A 13,018-nucleotide genomic window follows, 5' to 3' on the forward strand; every position below is an offset into this window, starting at 1 on the left:
ATTTATATGTGGCTGGAGAGATAGCACAGCAGGTAGGGAGTTTGCCTGGCACGTGGCTGACCAGGCCAACCTGGGTTCGATTCCTCCAGCCCACTTGGAGAGCCCAGCAAGCTACTAAGCGTATCTCACCTGCACGGGCAAAGCCTGGCAAGCTACCTGTGATGTATTTGATATGCCAAACACAGTACCAAGAAGTCTCACAATGAAGACGTTACTGGGCCCACTCGAGCAAATCGATGGACACCGGGAGGACAGTGACCCAGTGACCCAGTGTATTAAATTATGTCAAAATATATAATTAACATACATTATTCATGTATTTCTTGAAAATTTTTATAAAGGTCCAATGGCTCTAGTATATTTAGCTTTATCAGAGCCTATATTCCAAAAATAACTACAAATCACTTGTTTACAATACTTATCTAAATTCCAACTTTCTGTGTCACACAAAAATAAATATTGATAAAATTAAAGATACTGGTTTCAAAACTTGAGTAAGAGAATACACGGAAAAATCATTCTCTTCATTTTAAAATATCACACTGAAGAGAAGAAATGTGATAGCAACTTGGTAAAAGATACAAATAGACATGAGGTAGCTAGTTACTTATCTAAATGCATCTACAATAATACTTGAAATATTACACTAGAATGCTAAAAATATTCATCCCTTAAAATGTTTATACTTCTTTTAGTGAAAATCTGACTATGGAAACCTCTATTATAATGATCCAATAAAACCCACATAGATTCACATGTATTGCCCAATAAAGTGAGCAAAGTTCATCCTGACTTTTTTCAAGCAGTAACTAGAGAACACTCTAGTCTGCTAAGAATATAACTTTTGTAACTCAACTCAATCTCTTTAGTAAAATATGTTATAAAACACTAAATTCAATAAGAAAATAGAAAATAAATTGTTTTCAAGTAACTTCAATATATTTATCAATAAAGGTCTTAGAATATTTTACTGCCACCAATTTTTCTACGAGTCATACCACTGCAGAGGATTTTGTTCAAATAATAAAGCTACTGGAATTTTGCCTAAAAGTTTCTAAGAGGGCAACTTAAAACAAAACTTGAGAAGGAATATGGTAAGAACTGGAAGATCCAAAATGTGCTAAAATGAATTATACTTAGATTTTTCCATATTTTAGCAACCTAAGCTTGAAGATAGGCACTGCAATTGATTCATGAAAAGGCCAATCAAATTCCAAACATTTTATTTTAATTGCTAAAAGCAATGAAACTAGTTTTCACTTGAACAAGGATTTCCACTTAGACAAGGGTTTCTCAATCACTTGAAGCAATAATTTTCATTTGTCATGCTGTTTTGAAAGACAAAATTATACAACTGGTTCTAATTGACTCTCATTGGACAAAATTTTTATATGTTTGGGTAATTTCTGTACAATTCATTTTCTAAAATGTGCTTATTTCAGTCTTATAGCAAAATATGCTTTTTTCAGTATTATGGCATATATTTTTTTCCAAATGCAGAGCTAACACATGTACTGAAGTCAAACCAGAATGTACTGTCTTGATTCAGGTAAGGGTTAAAAAAAATGGAATAGAATATAAACCATTTGGACTAATTTCCCAAATCAATTGGTTAAAAACTTGCTACCAGAGAACTACATTCAAAATTTAGGTAAAACTGAACAAGGCAATTAGATACCATGCTAAGAACCATTCCATTTATAAATTATTCCCAGTATTAATAAAATCTGATTTTCTTTTTTTTCTTAAATTTTTATTAGTGAAATACCATGAGGTACAGTTGTAGACTTACAAATTTTTGTGCTTGGGTTTCAGTTATACAATCATCGAATACCCATCCCTCCACCAGTGCCCATTCTCCAACCACCACCAGTCCCAGTATTCCTCCCACCCCCCATCCCCCCATCCCACCCTACCTCTTTTGTTATCTCTCTCTTTTTGAGTGCTGTGGTTTGCAAAAGAGACATTGAGTGGCAATCTTGTTCGGTCTATAGTCTACTCTCATCACGCACGTCCCATCCTGAGAGGAACCTCCCAACACCCTTTATTTGGTGTTTCCTTCTCTATCTGAGCTGCCTTTTCCCCTAAAATTCTGATTTTTCTTTTAAGGGCTAAATGACTAGCAATTATTACCAAGAAAACTCCAGTATTTGGTTTTTTATCTTTAATTACAGGTCACTGTCACTGTCCTCCCGTTGTTCATCATTTGGTGAAAATCAGAGTGACCCTATTAATAAGAGAACCCAAATATAAAGAATTGGGTTTGCAGGAAGATTTAACCATATTACTTTGTATTCTACACTCTTAGTTACATGACTTACAAAGCAAAATAAAAATAATTCATCTTAAATTTCTGAGCGATAGCACAGCGGGTAGGGCGTTCGCCTTACAAGCGGCCAACATGACCGACCCGAGTTCGATTCCTCCGCCCCTCTCAGAGAGCCTGGCAAGCTGCCGAGAGTATCCGATATGCCAGACACAGTAACAACAAAGTCTCCAATGGAGACGTTACTGGGCCCGCTCGAGCAAATCGACGATCAATGGGAGGGCCTTTTAAATTTCTGAGAAAAGCAATGTGTTATAATGATGTCAATAACTATTTTTGAAATTGAATGTATTATGAAGTAAGAAGTAGGGAATATCTGCTTGTTACTTCATAATTCCAGGTAAAGCTATTCTGGCTGACCTCATTGAGCCTACTCAAGAACAGGAGGCAGAACCCCTCCATTCTGGTTTGGTCCCAGTAGCATCCACACCTGACCAACACCATATTAGTGGACCCACGCCAAGCTCGTGAAGTGCACACCCTTGTGTGTGACAGATCTACAAAAAGCAAATGACACACTGCTCAGTTATACTTCCTTTCATTTGCTGAATATAGGCAGAGGGACAGAACAACTTAATCCCTCAGTATCTTCCAGGAGATGTAACTACAAAAATTCACCCCAGCATAGCAAGAACACTAGAAAACCAGTGGAGAAAACAGATAGAAGATAACTAAGTTCAAAAACAACATCACTGAAGACACACACACAAAAAAAACTCTAACCAGCTCAATTAATCCTCAGAGATTTTAATGACACCATGATAAGCATGTTTAATGAGCTCAACGAAATGATAGCAGAGGTAGTCAGCAATTATAAAAAAGATATGAGTCAAAATGAGAAAACTACCATAATCAGAAATGACAGAAATAGCAAATGAGCGCCTAGGCAAGACGGGACACCTGAGTTTTTAGAATTAGACCAGAAGTGAGACTCTAACTGTAACCCAGGATCTGTGCCCATGCGGGGCCCTTCCCCCCCACCAGTAAACTGATGGCTGGGGGAATAGTGGATGAAAGTTAATATCCCCTTTCACAGTGCATTGGACCCCTATCTCTGCCTCCCGTTCCAAATTCTTATGAGGGCAGTCTGGCTACCCAATCACATTTAGGCCAATAATCCATTAGCTTACTTCAACCAAAACACCCCCTCAGCACAAAAAAAATAACAGTGAACACAAGAATACATACAACCTCAATCTAAAAGAACATGCCCCCTGAATGAACACTACAGGCCCCATACAAGCCACATAGGATCACCAAAGAGGAAGGGGAAAGAGGAGACCACCATCTACTGAGCTTACCCAGAGTCCTCCCTGGCAGTGAGAGGGGGACACTGATAGTGATCTGGAGGAATCCACCTACACAGCATCATGGAAAAACTGAGCAGATCCCCACCTCAAGGAGTGGATCAAAAAAAAGAAAGGCCTGAAGTCTGAACAGAGAATACCCATGTACATAATCTCCTGATAAAGAATTCAGAGATGAAATGGTGAGGATATTTAATGAGCTCAAAGACAAGTGGTATGGACATCCAATAAAATACAGGAGAATATAAAAGAAACAGTGGAATGCACATAAATGAAATACAGGAAGAAATTACAGCAGAAATAAAGCTACAAACATAAGTGTCACTAATAAAAATTTCAGTAGATGAAATAAATAACCCAGTGGGTGCCCTCAACAGAAGAATGAATGACAACAGTCAAAACTTGAAGATGAACTACAGAAAGCATCCAGGCAACAACAGAAGATGAAAGAAGACCTCAAAATAGCTCAAGGGCAGGTAGGAGACATATGCAATGAATTCAGGAGGAACAACATAAGAATCAGCAGAGTACCAGAGGGACAGGGAGGCAAACCCAATGTGGTGGTAACAGTTAAAGACTTCATTGCTGATAAGTTCCCTGAGATGGAGAATGCAGGCATTCAGATACAAGAAGCCTGAAGGGGACCAGCTAAAAAAGACCCTAATAAGAAGACCTCAACACATACCATAATAAGAAAAACGAATACCACAGAGACACAATGTTGCAAGCAGTAAGATCAAAGAAGGAAATCACATACAAAAGAGCATCCTTTAAATTTACAGCGCACTTATCAGACGAAACCCACCAGCCCAAAGACAGTGATGGGATATAGTGAAAAAGTTCAATGAAATGAACGCCTCATCAAGAATACTTTACCAAGCAAGACTCTCATTCAGATTTGAAGGAATGATACACTATATTTCATGGGTTAACAACATCTTAGGTACAAATAGTGTCCTGGTGACATTAATAATGAGTAATGTATTTAGTTCTTTCTTGTAAGCACTGAGGAGTTTCTAAGTCATATGAACTCAGTAATAAGTGTAGAGTACTGACAAAGAAATACACATTTTTATGGACTCTGGCAATAGTTTTCAAGACAGCCTCTCCAATCTAGAAAGATAAGAATACACATAAAATCAAAAATTACAAATTGTAAGTAAACCTACCATAGAATCAAATTTTCTCAATAATTACCTCTTAAACAACTAGTCCTGTGTCACTGCCTCCTTTGCTTAAGAACCAATGGAACAGTTATTTAAGTCGAGTCAGAAGTATTTTGCTCTCCTCTTCTTGTTCAGCACTCTAATGAGTCTCCTATATGTTAGATCAATTTAAAAACTATTAACATGTAACCATTTTGGGTGACATGTTGAAGAACATCCTAATCCTATGCCTACCAGATGATATCTCCCTATTTATAAACCTATGGTGACAAACAAAAGTATACTTGAGACACTGCCAAATGTCACTGTCACTGTCACTGTCCTCCCGATGTTCATTGATTTGTTTCAGTGGGCCCAGTAACGTCACCATTGGAGACTTTGCTGTTACTGTGTTTGCCATATCAAATACATCACGGGTAGCTTGCCAGGCTCTGCCGTGCGGGCGAGATACTCTCGGTAGCTTGCCGGGCTCTCCAAGAGGGGCAGAGGATTGTGGGAAAAAATAATCACCAACTGGGAATCACTGGTCTAAGCTATTGTAAATTCCATAGGCACCACTCTTGTCCACTAGTACTACGTCATTCTTGCCTGCAGCTGACAATAACAATGGTCTTCTCAGTTGCTTCCTGTACTATGTCCTGCACCATGTGTAAAGAGTGACCTCTTTCTTCTTTTTTTTATTATTATCTGAAGACATGGTTACATTTAATTTTTTTTAATTTTTATTAGTGAGACATCATGAGGTACAGTTGCAGACTTACAAACTTTGTGCTCGGGTTTCAATTATACAATGATCAAATACCCATCCCTCAACCAGTGTCCATTTCCCACCACCACAGATCCCAGTATCCCTCCCAACCCCCATCCCCCATCCCACCCTGCCTCTGTGGCAGGGCATTCCCTTTTGTTCTCTCTCTCTTATTGGGTGTGTGGTTTGCAAAAGAGGCAATGGGTGACAATCATGTTTGATCTATAGTCTACTTTCAGCATGCTTCTCCCATCCTGGGAGGATCCTCCCAACACCCTTTATTTGGTGCTCCCTTCTCTATCTGAGCTCCCTTTTCCCCTAGCATGTGTGGCTGGCCTCCAAGTCATGGAGTAAAATTCCTGGTACTAATCTCGGCCATTCTTGGGTGTTAGTCTCCTATTTTGTTACTTTATGTTCCCCAGATGAATGCAATCTTTCTATGTCTATCCCTCTCTTTCTGACTCATTTCACTTAACATGACACTTTCCATGTAGTACCACTTGTTTGTAAATTTCATGACTTCATCTTTTCTAACAGCTACATAGTACTCCATTGTGTAAATGTACCAAAAAATATGGAACGCTTCATGAATTTGCGTGTCATCCATGCCCAGGGGCCATGCTAATCTTCTCAATATCATTCCAATTTTAGTATATGTGCTCCCGAAGCGAGCACCATTTAAATTTTTTTTACTGCATGATTTTTTTATTATTATTTTTAGTGAAACACCATGAGGTACAGTTGTAAATTTACAATTTTTTGTGCTTGGGTTTCGATTATACAATGATCAAATACCCATCCCTCCACCAGTGCCCATTTTCCACCACCATGGATAATATCCCTCCCACCCCCATCCCTCCTATCTCACCCTACCTCTGTGGCAGGGCAATCCCCTGTGTTCTCTCTCTCCTTTTGGGTGTTGTGGTCTGCAAAAGAGGCTTTGAGTGGCAAACATGTTCAGTCCATAGTCTACTTTCAACATGCACCTCCCCTCCTGGGAGGATCCTCCAAACACCCTTTATTTGGTGCTCCCTTCTCTATCTGAGCTGCCCTTTCCCCTAGAATGCCCGGCTGGCCTCTAAGCTATGGAGTAATCCTCCTGGTGTTGATCTCAGCTATTCTTGGGTATTAATCTCATATTTTGTTTCTTTATATTCCCCAGATGAATGTGATCTTTCTGTCTATCCCTCTCTTTCTGACTCATTTCGCTTAGCATGATACTTTCCATGTTGTACCACTTGTATATAAATTTCATGACTTCATCTTTTCTAACAGCTACATAGTACTCCATTGTGTAGATGTACCAAAGTTTCTTTAACCAGTCATCTGTTCTTGGGCATTCAGGTTTCTTCCAGTTTCTGGCTACTGTAAAGGGTGCTGCAATGAACAAACAAGTGCAGATGTCACTTCGACTACATTTTTGCCTCTCTGGGATATATTCCCAGGAGTGGTATTGCTGGGTCAAATGCAAGCTCAATTTCTAATTTTTTGAGAATCGTCCATACTGTTTTCCAGAAGGGCTGAACCAGTCGACATTCCCACCAACAGTGAAGGAGTGTCCCTTTCTCGCCACATCCGCGCCAGCACTGGTTGCTTTTGTTCTTTTGAATGTGGGCCAGTCTCTGAGGTGTGAGATGGTATCTCATTGTGGTTTTGATCTGCATCTCCCTGATAATTAATGATGTAGAGCATTTTCTCATGTGTTTTTTTGCCATTCGGATTTCTTCTTTGAGAAAGTTTCTGTTCATTTCATTGCCCCATTTTTGGATGGGGTTGGATGTTTTCTTCTTGTGGATTTTAACCAGTATTTTGTATATCCTGGATATCAACCCCTTGTCAGATGTGTATTCGGTGAATATACTTTCCCATTCTGTAGACTGTCTTTGTATTTTGGTCACTGTTTCTTTGGAGGTGCAAAAGATTCTTAGTTTAAGATAGTCCCATTTATCTATCTCTGTTTGCACTTGCTCAGTCAGTGGCATGGCATCTTTGAAGATACCATTAGCTTCAATGTCATGGAGGGTTTTGCCAACTTTGTCTTCAATGTACCTTATGGTTTCTGGTTTGATGTTGAGGTCTTTAATCCATTTTGATCTTACTTTTGTACATGGTATTAGGCAGAGTTCTGAGCCCATTTTTTTGCATGTAGCCGTCCAGTGATGCCAGCACAATTTGTTAAAGAGGCTTTCCTTACTCCACTTCACGTTACTTGCACCTTTATCAAAGATTAGATGATCATATGATTGAGGGGAGATGTCAGTGTATTCAACCCTGTTCCATTGGTCTGCAGTTCTGCCTTTGTTCCAGTACCATGCTGTTTTAATTATTACTGCTTTGTAGTAGAGCTTGAAGTTCGGGAGGTTGATTCCTCCCATTTTCTTTTTCCCAAGAATTGCTTTAGCTATTCGTGGGGGCTTATTGTTCCATATAAATTTCAGGAGTGTTTGCTCCATTTCTTTGAAGAATGTCATGGGTATCCTTAGAGGGATTGCATTGAATTTATACAATGCTTTTGGTAGTATTGCCACTTTGACAATGTTAAGTCTCCCGACCCATGAGCAGGGGATATCTTTCCATTTCCTCATGAGTGACCTCTTTCTTAATATCTCAAACTAACCTGCTATTCAGAGTCCAAACTCTCAGTCCTTGGTAAGCTCTTAAATGTAAACACAAGGGTAAAAGAAATAGTACAGCAGGTAAGATGCTTGCCTTGCATGTGGCAGACTAGATTTGGTCATCAGCACTCCACATAATCCCCCAAACACCCTAGGTGTGACACCTGAGTGCAGAGCCAGGAAGGATTAAGGGAGGAAGAAAGGGAGGGAGGGAGGGAGGGAGGGAGGGAGGGAGGGAGGGAGGGAGGGAGGGAGGGGACAGAGTGAGACCCAACTTTTCAGCTATACAATCAACAAATAGCCTTGACTGTTTTGTCCACACATGTCCATTTATTTACCAAACCCCATGTAAGAAACTATCTTTAATATAGGTACCATATTTATCAATCACTCCATCCTTGGTTACTTCTAAAGTTCACATGGCACATTTTGTACACTTCTACTAATAGCACTCAATAAACTGAAGTATTTGTTGCCCTGGTGTCACTATATGGTGGTCCTGAGTATGCTGACCATGACTGGCAAAGATCATGTTCAAAGATTCAAGGCTCTGAAATCCATCATAGTGTTTTTTTCCCTAGTTTCATATCCTGCACTACTCCAGGAAGTAACAAAGCATTACAGAAATTCAAAGAGATTTATTTTTGGGAGGTATGATTCTCCCCTCCCAACAAAATTTTGTCTGTGAAAGAAATGCTAAACCTTGCTTGGCCCAGCAGCTTAGACCCTTCTACCCAATATTTTCAATATCCTTTCTCCTCACCTGTATCAGATTTCACTGTCTCAGCTCTCTTGATTTCTCTAATAAAATTATTTCTCCTAAATAAAATCCCTGCACTTCTTAGAAATCTAGATAAGCACATATTAAAAAAGTAGAGAACCATATGTATCTCCTAAATATTCACTAGCATGAATGCATGAGTAATCAAATGAGGTCATTAAAGTTCTTTTAACAAAAATATGCATATAGAAACAGCATGTGTAAAGATCTTAAATCTGGGACTATATCAGTTCTGATAAAATAGGAAGTTTAGAAAATAAAATTAAAGTTTTCCCGAAATAGACTAAAATTAATATACATTGGTTTCCAGATAAGTAGAGCAATGAGAATGATTAATCATTCCTCTGAAAGCATTAGTGCCTGACATGCTGCAGAATAGTTCACATGACAAACTTCAAAACCGTCATACAGCCACTACAAGTTATCCCAAAGAATACTGAATATTCCAGATGTAATGTTGGGTTTTATGACATCTGGAAACTGTTTCTTTACACTGAAAAGAGTACACTGCTTCAAATACCATCAATAAAAAGTGAAGTTAACAGTCTAGGTGGTCAGGTTAATCCCTGAGGGGCTTTTGAAGAGGTAATGCACTGGGTGATGAAAAGGCTAGCAGAAGAGTCCTGAGAGATAGCAGGAATATCCTCTGTATAATATACATGTGCCATTCTGAGAATGATACAAAAACATGCCACTTTATATATTGGTCTCCATTTTGGCATGGCTTTTTGTAATCTAAATTATAAAATAATGACCATTAAAAAACTAAATTGAATATAGAGACATATGAACTAACTATACAGTCTATGATAGTCTACCAATAGATTTAAATGTTATAAATGAAATAAAAGGTCCAATTAGCCATCTTATTTCTTATAATTGTACAATTTAGTCCCATTTTCATTTCTACCATGGATTTTAGAAATTTATAAACACCTTTATTTAGGAATGTCTGAATTATGTGGTAAGAACACTAAAGAGAAAGAAAAATCATAGAAAATGCAAGATTAGGAAAAAAGAATAAATACATACAAGATAATGAATATTTTTGATAGAGCACATGCTTTGAATGCAGAAGACACCCAAGTTCTGTTCCTGACAGATCCTGGTTGTCCAGGAGTGACCCCTAAGCACTGAGCTAGGAGAGACCTCTGGACATAGCCCCAAATTTTTTAAAAATAAATCTTTCTGGTATCCCTTAACCCACCCTGATCTGTAATCACAAAACACTATCTCCCTGTTCTTCTGTGAGCCTGGCAGTCATGCCTCTGTAAGTTTCTTAATATTAGGCCATGATCCAGAGACTCACAAATAAATCTCAGAAGAGAGCCACAAACTGCAGAAACGCCTCCAAACCCAGCACCTGGCTGAATTTATCCAGACACCTTGAAGGAGGGTGGGTGAGTCCAGCAACCGCCCCAACAGAGCCACAGCAGTGGAAAACCCCCAGAACCTAGTTGCCTCCATGCACACAGCCAATCTCCACACAGGCTCAGCATGAGCCCCTCACGCATAAGAATGAACCTGCTGAAAAACTCAGATATATGGGATTTGTAACCGAAATGTCCAGGCTCCCACAGAATCAGGAATGGACAACCTACCTCCATCTCCCTATTGTTCTGCAAGTCTGGTAGTCATCCATAGACTGCCTCTGGTTCCATATAAGTTCCTTAATGGCCATGATCCAGAGGAAGAGAGCCACAAGCTGCAGAGATACCTCTGGACCCCAAAGTCACCATTCACTTAAAAATTTAACCCCAACTCAATCACCCTATTAAAACTTGTAGAATTCCTGAGCATGAGGGCTCAACACCTCATAATCTATGCCAATGATATACCAAGAGTAGCACACCACATTTGATGGTGCATAAAGTAGAAGGCAACCGATCTCAATCAAAAAAAATATATATATATATATACATATGCACACAAGGCTCAACCTGTAACAACATGCTAGTAACCTCTTTTACAAGGGCTTAATGGCTCCAAGATGAGACACAACAATTTTCATACACTTTCCTCTAAAAAAACCTTATTGGATCATTTTTAAGGGATTATTCACAACAAGCAATACATAATAAATTATTTGGGATCTGCCTTTGGGACAGGCTTGGGTGGTGGTGGTGGTGGTGGTAAAATTCAAAATAATGGCAGTGAATGGTTTGTAATGGTGGTGGGATTGGTGCTGGAATATTGAATGTAATAAATTATTGTGAACAACTTTATAAAAATAAAATTTAAAAAATAAAAAAAAATTAAACAATACTAGCCAAAAGAAACATGTATAATTAAAAGTGGAAAAAACTATCCATAGGTATTTAAAACATTAGTGTTCACATATCTGAGATTAATGCAGTACCGGTAACTAAACACAATCAATATTTGGTATGCCAATTTTTAATGGTTATATATATAGTAATAAAAAACATTTAAATAATATTTGAATTTTCACTTCAAAGAGTCACATTCCTCCACTATAAGAGAAAAAGAAGGTTGGATGCTACCACAAAGGGGAAGACGGAAAGAAAATGATCCAAGTAAATGAGATGTGAATGGACAAACTCAATACATTCCAAGAAGAGTAATGGAGGTGGGAGGAAACAGATGGAAAAAGGCATGTACTAATTACTTCACTGAGGGCTAAGTTTCTAGAGACAGAGGTGTGATATATTGGGGGAACTGCCAAGGGAAGTGCTGCAGCATGTCATATGAAATTCAAAGAGATTCTGAAGGGCTTCCATACACATACTAAAATTAGATGTGAGTGGCAAAGAAAAGGAACTGAGTCCCCTTGATTTTCAGAAGCTATGTTGGGTTAAGCTCTTTGAAGGGTCTGGAAGATCACCAATGTCATCATCAAATCACCTTAAAAGGGCAGGGTAATTTGACAGGAACAAAGTGACCTTAAGTCTAAGAACTACACAATGTGTCAGCCAAACAAGAAATCAAATGGAATCGGAGGGAAATGCAGTACCACTGAGAGTTCCAAAGGGATAAGTCAGCAAACAAGACCAGTGAGCCCCAAAACAGCAAAGAGAAGAAAGTCCTTTTCAGTCCCAGAATTCAACTGTTGGTTCCAGGAAGGTACAGGAACATCAGAGACTATAGGATAGTTCTATTTCTCTACTTCCTCCCAAACAATACAAAGACCTCTGAACAATCTAGAGCCTTGTGTATGGCCAATTTTCATCAACAATCAACAGATGCTTGAAAGCAGAAAAAAAATAAGATTTCTTTTCACATACTCATGAAAAGCATTTGATAAAGTCTAATTATCCATTCCTGATTAAAAACAAAACTAAATGCAAAAGAAACTTAAAAAGAACTTTTTGTTTTTATTTAGACTGGCTTTTAAAATCCTTTAGTAAACCTCAACTTTAGTGTACAATGGAGTGACAGAGGTAAAAGCTAAATCATCACAGACAATAGATGGTACTATAGGTTAATCAGAAAATAAGTAGGAGTATAGTCAAAAAACTAACATAATTCACTTCCTTGGCTTTGCATCAGGAAAATATATATGCAAACAACTCAAATGGTCCAGGTTGTGGGTACAAAAATATTTTATCTGAACCTAAAGATTAAATTCTAATCTGAGAATAAAAATAAAAGTTATGACAGACTCTTAAAATCTATATTCCACTCTTTTATTAAACTGTATTCCAAAGAAAGTTCACAATATCAAAAGTTCATGATAGCAAAGAAAGTTCATGATAGCAAAAGCCAAAGACATAATCATAAATACAGTTAATACTTTCTGCTTAAGTGCCAAAATTGCAAAAAAGAAAAATCAAATGCCATCAGTCTTATAAATAATTTAGGCTTATAAGGTCATGACAGTACTAATAATGAAAGAAATTCTTAGATTCTGGAATATCTAATTATTCACTGTATGACTAAAAATTTTTGTTTTATTAATATAGTATTATTTCTTCCCTCTCTCAAACTCTGAGTCAACCATCTTCCCCAGCCTGCCTTGAAGAAATTCAAGAAAAGGAATGTACAAGGCAGAAAAGACATGGGAGAAATAATTACTACTTGGCTGCTGTGTAAATGTGCCTAGAAATGGCACTGG

General features: G+C 38.2%; 1 protein-coding gene and 1 non-coding gene across 2 annotated transcripts in view; both read right to left on the bottom strand.

Annotated features, from left to right (window-relative positions):
* The window catches only part of ADAMTS20 (ADAM metallopeptidase with thrombospondin type 1 motif 20), a 238,054-nt gene that overhangs the window by 220,898 nt on the left and 4,138 nt on the right, over nt 1-13,018 (bottom strand). The window lies entirely within an intron of this gene.
* Nucleotides 6,116-6,222, bottom strand: LOC130027277 (U6 spliceosomal RNA). The gene has a single exon (XR_008793021.1). It is a non-coding gene; the product is annotated as a U6 spliceosomal RNA (small nuclear RNA).

The sequence above is a fragment of the Sorex fumeus genome, unplaced genomic scaffold, assembly GCF_029834395.1.
Source record: "Sorex fumeus unplaced genomic scaffold, SorFum_2.1 ptg000036l, whole genome shotgun sequence".
NCBI lineage: Eukaryota > Metazoa > Chordata > Mammalia > Eulipotyphla > Soricidae > Sorex > Sorex fumeus.